The following is a 14,973-nucleotide window of genomic DNA, read 5'->3' as shown; positions in this document are numbered from 1 at the left end:
AAAATGCATAGTAATCCCCTTTGGAAAAAACAGAGTACCTGCAAACTACAACATAGGAGGTAATCCCCTGAAATCTGAAGAAGAAATAAGGGATTTAGGGACCCAAGTAGATCAGCTTTCCTTTGATAACCATGTTGCCAAAGTGGTTAGAAAATCCTTCTACGTGACCCATCTCATCACGAAAGGGTTTGCATCAAGATATAGGGATGTAATGGTGCCCCTCTACTCTTCCCTCATTGGACCCATTATTGAGTGCAATGCACCAATTGGAATGTACCTGGCTAGACATCTCCAGCAGCTGGAGAGACCACAGAGGTACCTAACCAAGAGGATTACTGGCCTCAAACAGTTGCCCTATGCAACACGCTTGAAAAAGCTAAGACTGTTCTCTGTTGCATACTGCTTTCTCAGAGGCGATCTCTGTCTAACGTACAGAGCCATGTCCAACCCAGAATTGTTGAACATGCTCCATCTTAGCATAACCAAATCTACTCGAGCTACACGCTCTAGGGATATAAACCTCAACACAACAATGAATAGAACATGCTGGAGGGATAGATTCCCTTCGCAGAGACTTCCCTTACTATGGAACAAGGTCCCGATCTACATAAGACAGGGCCCCTCACTATCACTCTTCAAGAGGAACCTTGAGTGGATGGGTAACAGAAAGTTCACACTGGGGATCACACCAGCAGCGCTACTAGATAGGGACCAAGGGTACTATGAACCTATATGAGGAAACTACAGTGGTATCTAAAAAGCCTATGGTGTCAACATTCTCAGGATCTAGAAGCAATGATTCCTATCATTCCTTGTCTACACCTAGAGTTCTTTTGGTGGGCAGAGGCCTGCCACCAAAACAAGGGACTACCATTCACACTTCCCCCTGCCGCCTAAAACCCTAACAGACGCATCAGACTATGCATGGGGGGGCGCACCTGTCAGGGAAGTGCATTCAGGGCAAATGGAACCCAATTCAAATGCACCTTCACATCAATCATAAAGAAATGTTAGCTGTACAGAATGCTCTGACAGCCTTCAAGGACCACATTCTTCCAGGACAATCAATGGTAAAGACGGACAACACCACTGTTATGTGGTACATAAACAAGCAGGGGGGTACACATTATTACCCCCTCTGCAGACTAGCCATGGCATTGTGGGACAGCCTTGAGCTACCAAGTACATCTACAAGCTCAATTCTTGCCAGAAAAACTAAATACACTGGCAAATGGACTAAGCAGAACCCTCAAGGACCCACACGAGTGGAAACTGGAACCAAAGATTTTCAACATGTTGACAAGCAAATGGGGGAGCCCAGTTGTAGACCTGTTTGCCTCACCCCAGAACTATCAATTGGAGAAATTTTGTGCAAGGACTCCCCACAGACAAGCTTGGAAAGTGGATGCTCTATCAATTTATGCCTTTCCTCTTCTGCCTCTGCTCTCCAAAGTACTACCAAAGATCAAACAAGACAAACCAAGGATGATTTTGATTGCACCAACCTGGCCACTCCAACACTGGTACCCCCTCCTGCGCAGTGTGTCACTGTTGGCCCCATGGCACCTGCCTCAGACTCCTACCCTGCTGTCTCAGCAGGAGAACCAGATTCCTCACCCTCGGCTTCAAACACTGAACCTAGCAGCCTGGCTAATTACCCAAGCTCTCTTTTACCATCCCTCAGTAAACCAGTGATGGATGTCATTTTAGAGGCAAGGAGGCCTAGAACTAGTACTAGAAAATCTTATGCTGAAAAATGGAAAAGATTATGTGCCTGGAACCAATCTCAAGGGATGAGCACAACAGTGCCCAATTTACCTCAGATTTAACAATACTTAATTGATATGCTTCACAAGGGCCTGTCTTTACTCAATAAAATCAGCTCATTATAACACAGAACCTCCCCTCTTCTCTCTCCACTGCTCAAGCAATTCCTCGTGGCAGTTTAAGACCACCCAGGAGAGCTCAAACTCCAGCCTTGGACCTTAACTTTGTATTGGAGAAACTCACCCTTCCTCCTTTCGAGCCAGCTGCTACTTCCGATTTAAAATTAATTTTGTGGAAAACAGCTTCCCTTTTAGCCATCAGTTCAGCAAGAAGGGTATCTGAATTACAGGCCCTTATTGCAATGGCGCCTTTTATATTCTTTAATACGGACAGGGTGTCCCTCAGGACCAATCCCTCTTTCATGCCAAAGGTGGTATCCAGTGTGGCCTTTAATCAGTCCATTCATTTGCCGAACTTCTTTCCTAATCCACAGAACAAAGGGGAATGGATACTGCACTCCTTAGATGTGCACATATAACTTAGATTCTACTTGGACAGGTCTAAACCTCAAAGGAAATCTGAACAACTGCTGGTGGCATTTGCTGCAGGGACAGAGGGGAAGGCTATTTCAAAGCAAACCTTCTCCAAATGGATAGGCCATTGCATTCACGTCTGCTATAAGCATTATGGAAAACCTATCCCACAGGGGATCAGATCACACTCAACCAGGGCTGCATCTACCTCTACAGTCTTTTTTAGAGGCGTACCTACCAAGGGACATCCTAGAGGCTGCTACATGGAGTTCTGTACATAATTTTACCAAGCATTACCATTTGCCAATTTTCTCTAAATCCAGAGCTGGCTTTGCCACTGCAGTTTTTCAGGGCCTTATAGCTGGTCCTAATGCTATCTAAATTCTTCCTCCCATCCGTAGCTTTGGGACATTACCCAAATGTAATGACTGCAACAGTGAAACATGAAGAACATAGTACAGTTGTGTACACTTACTATAAATGTAGATGTTTGAGTGTATTCAGTGTTGCAGTCCTGGTGACCCTCCCTCCAGCCCCTGACTTAGTTTGGCTATACCTCTTCTCTCCTTTTCAATACTTAAAAGCTTTTTGGTGCATTTGCTTTTTTGTTTGAGGTATAACCTTGTATATTTATAGATTTAATTGCTTCCCATTAGGGGGGGCACCTGACATCTGGGGCAAGAAAAACTGATGTAATGACATCGGCTGCCTGTTTTATACCCCTGACGACCTGACGTCACGGAAGAAGAGACAGCAACCGATGCAGGACCCAAGACTTTGTTAATCAGGCCGACTGAGGGCTACCTGCAAGCAGGTAACCCAAATGTAATGACTGCAACAGTGAATACATTCTAACATCTACATTTATGGTAAGTGTACACAACTGTACTTTTTGGACTATGGCTGATCAGCCTAAATCGGTCTTCAAACAATGCAGTGTGTGTGGCCACAAGCTCTCACCGGCAGATGGTCACATTTCTGTGTAATTTGTTTGCGAGTGCCCCATTTATCTACCCAGTGTGCTATCTGTATGGGTTTTAACCCAAGAGCCCTCAGGGATCGAAAGGCTAAATTGGTCGCCAAGGGTCTTCTCCCTGCTTCTATGCTGGGTTCTTCTTCGGCCTCGGTCTCCGGTACTCCCACCAAACCTCCCACCCAGATAGGGACTCAAACTGTTGCTTCTTCTGGTGCTGGGGCAGACAAGCAAAAAGAAAGACAGAGACAAGGACAGAGAAGGGCGCAAGGAGGATAAAGAAAGGAGGAGGGATAGGCTTTGCACGGGATCCCTGGACAGGGAGACTTTCCTTAGCCCTCCTTCTAAGACTTCGAGGCCAGTTTCTCCTCGACTTCGATCACCCCGTTTCTCGCCGGAGCCACTGGAATCTTAAGATATATGAGGCCTTCCTCACCCTTACTCTACAGACCAGCCAGATCTGAATCTGTTGCTTCTTCATGATTGGCTCAGAGCCTATCGGTCTTAAACATGGACAGGATGATGCGGAGATTTCTTCACGCCCAAATACAGATGGGAGTCTTGTCAGGCCCCTCTCCCTCCGGAGGGGGGAACCTCCATGCCGTTTTTCCGCCCCATCTCTCCTTCCCCGATCTGGGCGACTGCTTTGTGGTTTTTGGATCAGAGACTCTTTGGAGCTGGTAGCTTGGCGCCGACGGTTCCTCCAATCTCGACTCCGGCTGTTACCTTTATTTACTCAGATCCGACTAGTTTGGATCCGGGTGACTCTCGGAGCCATGGACAAGGGAGTCGGGCCTGAGGGAACGGATTCTTCTTCGGCTGCGGCTTGTTCAGATCCGAACCGTTCCCTTGGACCTCAGGTTACCCTTGCTTCTGCTCCGATTCCCGCTTCGGACCCGGGGAGGGCTTCTTCCTTGCTGGTTGCCAAGGAGGTATACTCTCCATTGGCATTCAAAGTGGTGGAGAGGGTTCTGTCCCAAGGATTGAGACCCCAGCCCATCTCCTCGGATTCCACCCAGACCCCGCTGCATTTAGCGTAGACTCCCTTCATCCTGTCTCAAGTACAGCCCATGCCAGAGGACCCCCAGGTTATTCCCTGTGAGGAACCCCCTGCGGCTCACGAGTCCTTTTCGGAGTGTCCCACTAAAGAGGGCAATCGTAAGCGCAAGTGCCAAAGGAGGCACTTGGACTCCCCCCTACCCCCCCCCCCCCAGTAGAGCCTATCCCCAAACGCCCTGAAAAGGTCCTGTCTCCTCCCACCAACAGACAACCGTGGTCTAAAGGGAGCCCCCATTGATGCTCTGGTGGTCGCAGCCTATGGCCATACCACCCTGAATGCGCCCGATCTTGTCTGATCTTGGAAGCTAAGCAGGGTCGGGCCTGGTTAGTACTTGGATGGGAGACCACCTGGGAATACCTGGTGCTGTAGGCTAAGGAGAGTTCCTCAGTCCACCCTCTGGACAAGGAGTACAGGTCGGTGGATAGGTTTGGGAAGCGTGTTTAGTCGTAAGTGACTTTTTCCATCCGTGCGTTGAACTATTTGGCACATGTTATCCGGCTTCAGTGAGACCTTGTCTCAGAATTCTCTGAGTCGCCCCCAGAGTCCTTATTGCAGCAGGACAAACAACTGTTCTCCACGAAAATGTCGAGACTGAAGTTGGTATAGAACACGTCCATGCGTCTCATTTCCCACACTACGGAAGGAATGACTAGGGTAGCTGGGACAGGCGTAGCCATGAGGCGTCATGCCTGGCTCAGGTTGTGTCACTTTACGGACCCTTTCAAGGCGTCATTTATTAATGCCCCCATGACTGTTCCTCCTTTTTCGGGAAAATAGTATGTGACACTTTTGTCCAGAGAGAAAAAGACGGGAAGACTTTGCCATTGGGATCCGCTTCTCTAACCCTCAGCAGTCCTTTTCTAGGATTCAGAGGGCAAAAGAAGATGTGGTTCCGGAAATCTCATTTTTCCCGGGAGTGTCAGGGCAACTATTCTTCCAGAGGCAGAGGGGGACAGGATCAACGCCGACTCAGAGGTAGAGGGGGTCCTAGGAATTCCGGGTCTAGAGAAACTTTTTGTGACTGGCCCGCCCAACAGCCCTGATTGGTTGTCCGACTGTCTTACCCTGGAGGCAGTCTGGGGGAGGTTGTCATTGCACCCAGCGGCATGGGAGTCCATAACTGCAGATCGTTGGGTGCTACAAATAATATCCAGAGGCTACACTATCCCATTTGTTGCCCAGCTGGGGCCTACAAGACACCTCTCGGATATTCCACCCGCTCACAGGGAGGCCGCAGCTTTAGTGGTTTTAAAGCTACTTCAAAAACGAGCCATCTCACTGGTCCCCTTCAGCCAGTCCGGATTAGGTGTTTACTCCAGATTCTTTTTAGTGCCAAAAAAGATGGGGGACCGCAAGCCCATCTTGGACCTGACAACCTTGAACCTGTCCATCGCCAAACAAAAGTTCCGGATGGTCATCTTACAGACCATTCTACCTTATCTCCGAGAATGCGACTGGATGTGCTCGTTAGACCTCCAGGATGCCTACTACCATATCAAAGTTCACATAAGCTCCAGGAGGGTTCTTCACTTCCGGCTGGGAGCCAGTCACTTCCAGTTCAGAGCTCTACCCTTTGGTCTCAACACAGCCCCCAGGGTGTTCACCAAGGTAATGGCAGTCGTAGCAGCTCACCTGAGGCTTCAGGAAATTCAGGTCTTTCTGTACCTGGATGTTTGGCTCTTCGCTGCATCCACCAAGCATCTTCTGTGTCTGGCCCGAGACTAGTTTCTTCTCTTGGCAGATCGATTGGGGGATTACAGTCAGTGTTCACAAATCACAATTGCAACCAGTACAAGTTCTAGACTTCATTGGGGCACGGCTAGACACTTTGCAGCTAAAAGTTTTCTTAACACCAGAAAGGATCTTACATTTCAGGTGTCACATAGTTCAAATAGTGAACCTCAGATTTCCAAAGGCGAGCGGTGTTTTCCGGGCTCTGGGCTCCATGGCTGCCTCTCTATCTATTCTTCCTTGCGCATGCCTTTATATGCGGGTTCTTCAGTGGACTGTGACGGTCCAGTGGTCTTGGCTAGACCTGCCCATGGATTTTTCCAGTCAGGATCAGTCACACCTGTAGGACGTCCCTCCTTTGGTGGCTAAGTTCACCGAAGGTTGCAGCGGGACGCCTCTTCGTGTCATCCCCAGTCCAAGCCACAGTGGCCACGGACGCCTCCCAACTCGAGTGGAGGGGACACTGTTTGGGAAGGACAGTCCCCAAGGTATGTGGTCCCAGACAGAGACCAAGTTGCACATAAATGTTCTAGAGATGAGGGCAGTGTTTTTAGCGTTGAAAGCCTTTCACACTATCCTCCCTCTCGGAATGATTGCAATTCAGTCAGACATGTCTGTCGTCTGGTATGTCAACAAACAAGGGGGAACCAGATCCTATCCCCTATGTCACGAGGCCATGAGAGTGTGGGAGTGAGCGACTTCCGGTCGGTTTCTGATTGCAATGCACATCCCAGGACACACCAACATTTTAGCGGACAGAATGAGTTGGGCTATTGTGATGCTGTACGAGTGGTCTCTGAAACAGTCAGTAGCGGAGGAGATATTCCTTACATGGGGACAGCTTTGCTGCGATCTCTTCGCATCTTCTTCCAGCACGAAGTGCAGTGAGTTGATGTTCATCGTGCATTACAGCTGCAGTAATCACATATGGGGTTTTCAGCCGGCAGGCGGTCCCTCGGTCGGCCGAATTCCAAAGTCTTGGTCCGGCGTCGGTTGTTGTCGCGTACTCTTCTGACGTCAGGAAGGCCAGAGTATAAAAGACACAGCCGACGCCATCTTCTTCAGTCTTTTTTGCCGCGCGGTGCCCGAAGCAGAAGCAGTTCGCAAGTGCCGGTCGGCCAGCTCCTGAATTACGAAAAAATTTGGAACCGAAGTCTTCATTAAAGCTAAGTACCCCGTTGGGGAATCTTTTCTTGCCTCAGACCGATGTCAGAAAAAGTTAATAATTGTATTTCTTGTGGGAAGCAAATACCGCATAAGGATTTCCATTCCCTTTGCATACCTTGTTTGGGCCCAGACCACGACGTCTCGGGCTGCCGCTTTTGTGCTACCTTCAATAAACGCACTATCAAGCGTCGGGCGGAGTTCGCCCAGCACTATTTTGGTAAAGCGTTTAATTATAAAATGTCGTCGGATACTCCGACTACCGCTATGTCTAGAAAACGCAAAGAAAAGGACCGTCAGTCGAGAACCGCGGTCTCCACCGACACCACGCCGAAACAAGCTCCACGTGGTACGGTTCTCAGTGAGACGCCTTTGCAGTCCCTGACTACCGACGACACTCCCTCGGCGGGGTCTTCTGTACGTGAGACCGCTGGTTCTTCGGCCCTATCCCAGACTACAACCGAAGCCCCTGCTCATGCCGAGCCTACCAATGTGGATAGATCTACATCCACCCATGGTGTATTTAGGCCTTCATCATCTTTCTCTATCAAGGCATTCACTAAAGCCAAATCAGCCAAGCAACTTACTAGGCCTGCTACACAAGGCTCAAGACCTGGGCCCACGCCTAAGAAGCACATGCTTAAAATGGCTGAAGACCTTATCACTCTTATCAGAGGCTCCCAGGCCCCTCCGGACAAGAGACCCAGAGTAGAGGAGGAGTCTCCTACTTCTGACCAAGAATCCTTTTTATCAGAACATTCTGATGCTGAAGAACACTCTTATTCACCTTTCGAGGATTCGGATGCAGAGCAGTCCATTCCTTCTGTATCCCCCCCCCCCCTGAGGATTTTTCCTTTGGGGAAACCTTACACTCTTTGAGAGAGCACTTCCACTGGGAAGGTCAAGACTTTTCAGACTCCAAGAAAAGGCTTAGGGAATTTCTCTGGTTACCTCAGCATAGACCTTTGGCTATTCCTCCTGTTTTGGAGGTATTGGATGATGTCTACTCGGAGGCCTGCCTTAATCCTGATTCTCTGCCTCCTGCACCAGTTAAGCCGGATAGGTATTACAGAGTACCTAATTCTCATCAGTTCCTCTACAAAGGCCATAATGCAGACCCTGAAACTATTTCTCAAGGCCCTAAAGGAATTAAGGCCTCCACGGCCAAGAATCCACTTCCTGCGGAAAGGGAATCTAGATCTCTAGAAAGGTGGGGTAAGAAGGTTTACACCTCTGCCACCCTAGCCATGAGGGCCTTAAACTGCCAGTTTCATATGATTAAATATCAACAATTTCTGTTATCACAATTAAAGACCAAAATGTCACAGCCTGAACAACCAGATTTAAAAGAGTTGCAGGATATGATGCATAGTGCTGAACAAGTGGGTAAGCACACCTTACAATGTGGTTATGATGCCCTAGAGGCCTCCAGCAAATCGGCCGCTACCGGATCAGTCATTCGCAGACATACATGGCTAAGAGAACAAAATCTACCAGACCAGGTGAAAGCAAAAATTCTGGATGCACCTTTACATAAGGATGTTCTTTTTGGTGCTAATGCTGAGGATATATTACGTAAAATGGAAGAAAAAGCAAAATCTATGCAAACTGTCAAAGCTTTCTTACAGGTTCAGCCACCAAGGTTCAGCAGGAATTGGCCTTCTAAAAACTGGTCCTTTCCAACCACTGACAAGACCCAAAGAGGCAGATACAGACGCGGAAGGGGCAGAGGACAACCCCAAGGGTCTTACAGAGGCAGACAATGGCAATCACCAACACCAAGAGGTGGTGACGACAGTGCACAGCAGTACAGAAAACAGACTCAATGACTCCCTCATTACCATGCCAAGCAAAATTCAACTGGCAGCACCTTTGGGAGGAAAACTGGCACTATTTGCAAACAATTGGCATATTGTCACAACAGACAAATGGATTCTGGACATAATAAACAGAGGCTACAAATTCCATTTTCACACTCTTCCAAAAATGAGAGGCATGCCAAACCTACCACAAAATCAAAGGGTAGAGGCACAACTACAAATTGCAAAGCTCCTAAACATGAGGGCTATACAAAAGGTACCTACGCACCAACAAGCACAAGGTTTTTATTCAAGGCTTTCCTGGTGGCAAGAAGAGGACGCGACTGAAGACCCATTCTGGACGTAGCCATTCTAAACGCATTTCTTCTCGTATCAAAATTCAAGATGCTCACATTACAGCAACTCCTTCCCATGCTGGGCAAGGGGTTTTGGCTGGTAACATTGGACCTCAAGGAGGCATACCTGCATGTCCCAATCAGACAAAGTTGCAGAAGATACCTCAGATTTCTTGCAGGTTCAAACCACTATCAATTCTCTGCATTGCCCTTTGGCTTATCTACTGTGCCCAGAGTATTCACCAAGTGCCTGGCATCAGTGATTGCATACTGCAGACTTCAAGGGATACAAATTTACCCTTATCTGGACGACTGCCTGATCCAAGCGGACAGCAAACACGTACTTCTGAAACACCTGGCATATGTGACACGCTTACTGCTTTCTCTGGGATACACCATCAACAAGGAGAAATCAAAGCTAACACCATCTCAGAAAATAACCTTCCTGGGTGCCAACTTGGACACAAACACCCAGATGGTTTACCTTACAACAGAAAAACAAGGGCAACTATCTCATTACTTCAGAATGCTTGCAAAAAGTACCAGGCTTACTGCAAGGAAAATCCTGCAGGCTCTGGGATTCATGGCATCTTGCATTCTTCTAATCCCATGCGCAAAGCTGCACATGAGGAAACTTCAATGGTACCTAAAAAATCTATGGTCTCAACACAGTCACAGCTTGGAAGTGGAGATTCCAATAATTCCCTGTCTTCAAAAGGAATTCATATGGTGGGCCCAAGCATGCCAAGTAAACACAGGCCTCCCATTCTGCAAGTCTCAAGCTACACAAGTCATAACCACAGACGCTTCAGACTATGCCTGGGGAGCGCACATGAAGGACAGGTGCATTCAGGGCAGATGGCCCCAAAGAGAAAAGCACCTTCACATCAATCAAAAAGAAATGCTGGCAGTAATAAATGCAATCTCAGCGTTCAGAGAATTCCTGCATCCAAGACAACTGTTCATAAGAACAGACAACACCACAGTAATGTGGTACATAAACAAACAAGGAGGAACTCATTCATACCCCTTGTGCAGACTAACCATAACTCTTTGGAACCTAGCTCTGGAAAGACAAATGGAACTTCAGGCTCAGTACCTGCCAGGAATGGAAAACACACTGGCAGACACACTGAGCAGGCATATGACAGACCCTCACGAATGGAAGCTACATCCGCACGTATTCACAGAGATTGTTCAAGCGTGGGGAAGGCCAGACATAGATCTTTTTGCCTCCCACAAAAATCATCAATTAAAAAGGTTTTGCTCAAGGACCTTCCACCCAAAGGCCTGGAAAGTGGACGCTCTTTCATTCACATGGACAGCTCGGTCAGTTTATGCATTCCCACCACTACCTCTACTGCCCAAGGTACTTTTGAAAGTAAGAACAGACAAGCCGAGGATGATACTGATTGCTCCAGACTGGCCGAGACAACACTGGTATCCACTCTTGAGGAGCCTAACACACACTCCTCCGTGGCCCCTGCCTCTAACACCTCTACTGCTGACGCAGAACAATTTCAAAACCCTTCACAGTCAGCTGAAAACTCTCAGCCTAGCTGCATGGAAAATTCCTTAACATCACATCAGACACTACTCTCCAAAGAAGTGCAGGATGTCATTTTGGAGGCTAGAAGACCATCTACTAGAAAAGCTTACTCCGCAAAATGGAAGCGGTTTTGCTGTTGGAATGAAGAACGAGGGCAGGATCCTAGAAAATTGAACCTACCTCAGATTTTACAGTACCTAGCTGAGCTTCTGAGCAATGGACTTTCATTTTCCTCTATCAAAATACATGCCTCAGCAATCTCTGCAGAATTCAACATGGATCCTCCTTTATTCTCACATCCACTCCTACGACAGTTCCTCAGAGGGGCTAAGAACATAAGACCTCCAAGGAAACAGCCAGTGCCAGCTTGGGACCTTAACTATGTACTGGAAAAATTGACATTACCTCCCTTTGAACCAGCTGCTTCAACAGAATTACAATATTTGTCCTGGAAAACAGCTTTTCTCCTGGCCATCACTTCAGCTCGTAGAGTATCTGAGTTACAGGCCCTCATGGCGGTGCAGCCATTTCTCATATTCCATCAGGACAGGGTTTCCCTTACTCAACCCTTCCTTTATGCCTAAAGTGGTATCTAGGGTAGCCTTAAACCAGGCCATACACCTTCCTACCTTCTACCCTAACCCTCAAAACAAGGGGGAAAGGCTGCTTCACTCTTTAGACATCCATAGGCAGCTACGTTATTACTTGGACAGAACCAAATCCTTCAGAAAATCAGATCAACTCCTAGTTTCCTATGCTGTGGGGGGTCAAGGGAAACCTGTTACTAAACAGACCATTTCAAAGTGGATTGGTCACTGCATACGCTTTTGTTATTCCTATCATGGAAAGCCTGTCCCTACTGGTATCAGATCTCACTCCACCAGGGCCACAGCCACCTCTACAGCCTTCCTCAGAGGAGTGCCTACTAAAGATATCTTGGAGGCAGCCACTTGGAGTTCTGTGCATACCTTCACAAAACACTACCATCTGCCTTTATACTCCAGAACAAGAGCAGGCTTTGCTACTGCAGTTTTGCAGGGCATTCTAGCTCAACCCAGTTCCGTATAGTACCTACCACCCTATGCATAGCTTTGGGATTCTACCCATATGTGATTACTGCAGCTGTAATGCACGATGAACATAGTACAGTTTTGTACCTACCATAAATGTAGATGTTCGAGGGCTATTACAGCTGCAGTACAGGTTTCCCACCCTCCTTCCCCACTTGGTAAGACCTTGGGGTCTGAATAACTATTCATACCTGCTAACTGGGTTATCCTGCTATGTTTTATTTGCTTACTTTTGTGTATTAGACTTATCTATGTATTGCCTTCCTTTTGGGGGCACCTGACATCTGGGGCAAGAAAGACTGAAGAAGATGGCGTCGGCTGTGTCTTTTATACTCTGGCCTTCCTGACGTCAGAAGAGTACGCGACAACAACCGACGCCGGACCAAGACTTTGGAATTCGGCCGACCGAGGGACCGCCTGCCGGCTGAAAACCCCATATGTGATTACTGCAGCTGTAATAGCCCTCGAACATCTACATTTATGGTAGGTACAAAACTGTTCTTTCTCTCTGATTCCCTCCCCAGGGGATGCCCCCAGAGATGCTGTAGTCCATGTTTGGCCCCCTGGGCTTCTGTATGCTTATCCTCCGTTACCACTCTTTCTGAAGTTTCTTCAGAAAGCTTGCCGACTGGGGTGCAAATTTATCCTCATTGCCCCATTCTGGCCTCGCCAAGTTTGGTTTCCCTTCCTTTGGTCTCATCTTCTAACTCCTCCGTGGAATCTGGATCCCTGCCCGGATCTAATCTCTCATCCTTCGGGTGCCTGCCCGCTCACCCTGGACAGCCTCAGGCTGACAGCTTGGTTGCTACAGTTCCATTGATTGCCAGGACTCCCGGTCTTTCATCCCCCTGTAAAATCTATATTAGTGGTCTCTCTTAAAACTTCCACTAGGAAAGTTTGTTGTAGTAAATGGAAAGGTTTTTCCATTTGGGCCTCTCATAGGAACCTGGACCCTTTTTTCAGCCCCTGTTCCTGTGGTGTTAGATTTTTTGACTAGTATCTTTCAGCAAGGAGCTAGCTTCTCCAGGGTGAAAGTACAGTTGGCAGCCATTTCTAATGTTCATGTTGGGGAAGATAACATTGCCTTAGCTTCTTCTAGGCTGTGTAAGGCTTTTCTTAAAGGCACTTTTCTTTTGTGTCCTCCTGTCAAAGATTCAGTGCCTCCTTTGGACCTTACCTTCGTCCTCCAGACATTGATGGCTCCCCACTTTGAACCTGCAGCTTCAGTGGGTCTAAATTTTTTGTCTTGGAAGACGGCCTTTCTAGTGGCCATTACATCAGCCAGGAGGGTTTCTCAGCTTCAGGCTTTGTCTGCCGTGCCTCCTTATTTGGTCTTCCATAAGGATAGGGTATCTCTCCGTGCAAATCCTTCATTCTTACCCAAAGTGGCATCTGAATCGGACATAAACCAGTCTATTAATCTACCCGTTTTCTTTCCTAATTTCCAAAACAAGGGTGAATATAAACTTCACTTGTTAGATGTTCATAGACTACTATATTTCTGTCTTCAATTTACAAAGTCATTCCGCAAGTCTAACCAATTGTTAGTTTCCTTTTCCAAACCTTTTTTGGGAAAGGCAATTTCCAAGGTTTCCTTATCTAGATGGATCACTCTTTGCATTTCGTATGCTTGCAAAGCAAAATGTTTATCTCCTCCTGGTATAATTAAAGCTCACTCTACCAGGTCCATGGCGACTTCTGCTGCCTTTTGGTCTAGGGTTTCTTTGGATGACATTTGCGCAGCAGCAACTTGGGCAAATCCACATACCTTCATTTCTCATTATAAATTAGACCTGATTTCCAGAGGAAGAGCATCCTTTGGCTCTGCGGTGCTCAGGAATATCCTTCCATGAGGGCCTCCCAGGATTTAAGTAGCTGGGGACACTGTCCCACAGGTTGCAGATAAAATGAAGTTAACTACTTCAGATAAAAAAGTTGTGTACTCACCATAATGTTCCATCTGAGTAGTTATACTTCATTTTTCTACAACCTTCCTTCCCTCCGTCCCCCTGACCTTATCATATCCATAAGTATGTTGGGTTCTTTGGGCTGAGTTGCTAATGTGTATAGTTGCAGCAAACTCGATCTGAGGGGAGGCAGGAGATGGTGGTGCATTATGGGTAGGGTGAGGAGCTCGGAGCTTGGAGCAGATGCTAGAAAATAATTTGTCGGCTCGGATCCGATATGGATCCGAATACCCACAGGTTGCAGAAAAATTAAGTGCAACTACTCGGATGAAATGATATGGGGAGTACATAACTTATTTTTTTGGAGTAATAGCATCCCTATTGATTCCATCGTTGTGGCCGCTGCTATTAAGAAGGAGCTGGCGGAGCAGAGCTCCTCCATCCATCCCCCGAATAGTGTGCCTCGGGCGATTGACCAGTTTACCTCAGCTACATTCGGACTGAGAGCAACCAACGGTATGGCACATTTTACCCAACTTCAGACGGCTTTTATGTCAAAGGTCCCTACTTCCCTTACAGAGTTGCTGCCTCTGGAGAGGCTTAAGCTAGTCTGTCCTAAGCTGTCCACTCTGACTTCCTTGGCTAATGCTTTAATGAGATTGATCTCCAACTCTCTGGGTTTGGGAAACCCTTCAAGGCATCTTTTACTAATGCTGGCATTTATGGTTCAACCTTGCTTGGTCCATCTGTCAAGGAAATATTGACACACAGCAAGCAGGAGGGCAAGATTCTATCCGATGTGGAAGTCAAGATTTCTACTCCCCAACAGTCTTTTTCTGTGACTCAGAGAGGTAGTAAGAAACTTTGGTTCTGCAGGACTCCGTAATCTTTCCAGGATGTTCTTCAAGAATCCTCTTCCGCTTGCCCCAGGGTAGGGGATTCAGTGGTAGATGCCACTCCAAAAGCTGAGGAGGTCCGCAGAATCCGGTCTGTCTGGAACCATTCTCGGAGAAGCCTTTTCAGCACTCCTGAAGCAGTGCCCGGCTCCTGCTCTGGAGGCAGTT

General features: G+C 47.5%; 1 protein-coding gene and 1 non-coding gene across 8 annotated transcripts in view; both read left to right on the top strand.

Moving 5' to 3' along the window:
- LLGL2 (LLGL scribble cell polarity complex component 2) overlaps positions 1–14,973 on the top strand; it is a 2,451,001-nt gene that overhangs the window by 1,055,406 nt on the left and 1,380,622 nt on the right. The gene's annotated exons all lie outside the window — the stretch shown is intronic.
- LOC122814522 lies at positions 4,587–4,705 on the top strand. The gene has a single exon (XR_006366786.1). It is a non-coding gene; the product is annotated as a 5S ribosomal RNA (ribosomal RNA).

The sequence above is a fragment of the Protopterus annectens genome, chromosome 10.part0 (assembly GCF_019279795.1).
Source record: "Protopterus annectens isolate FY-2018-M chromosome 10.part0, PAN1.0, whole genome shotgun sequence".
Classification (NCBI taxonomy): Eukaryota; Metazoa; Chordata; order Ceratodontiformes; family Protopteridae; genus Protopterus; species Protopterus annectens.
Note: the sequence above shows the minus strand (reverse complement) of the source record. Positions and strands in the feature narration are given on the sequence as shown.